Genomic DNA, 330 nt, shown 5'->3' on the forward strand with positions numbered 1-330 from the left:
TTCACACACACACACTTTTCCTTACTATCCGAAGAAGGGACATTAAAAAAAAATGTACTCGTATCTAACTTTCTTCTTTGAACTTTGTCTTTTGAGCAAAACAATAACTTTCTTAGTTTCGTCAGGAAGAAGAAAAGAGAGAGAAAAAAAATCAATGTATCTAATCTTTTTCTTAACTTGTGAGATATCAGTTTAACTTAGGCTTCCGTGTATTATATTTGGTATGTATTTTTCAGTATGGAAAGTTCCCTTAAGCAACCCATAAAAAAACATTTGCGGTGTAAGCTGTACAATATATAAATATGTGTGTGTTTTTGAATCTACATATGC

Source organism: Penaeus monodon, chromosome 15, assembly GCF_015228065.2.
Source record: "Penaeus monodon isolate SGIC_2016 chromosome 15, NSTDA_Pmon_1, whole genome shotgun sequence".
NCBI lineage: Eukaryota > Metazoa > Arthropoda > Malacostraca > Decapoda > Penaeidae > Penaeus > Penaeus monodon.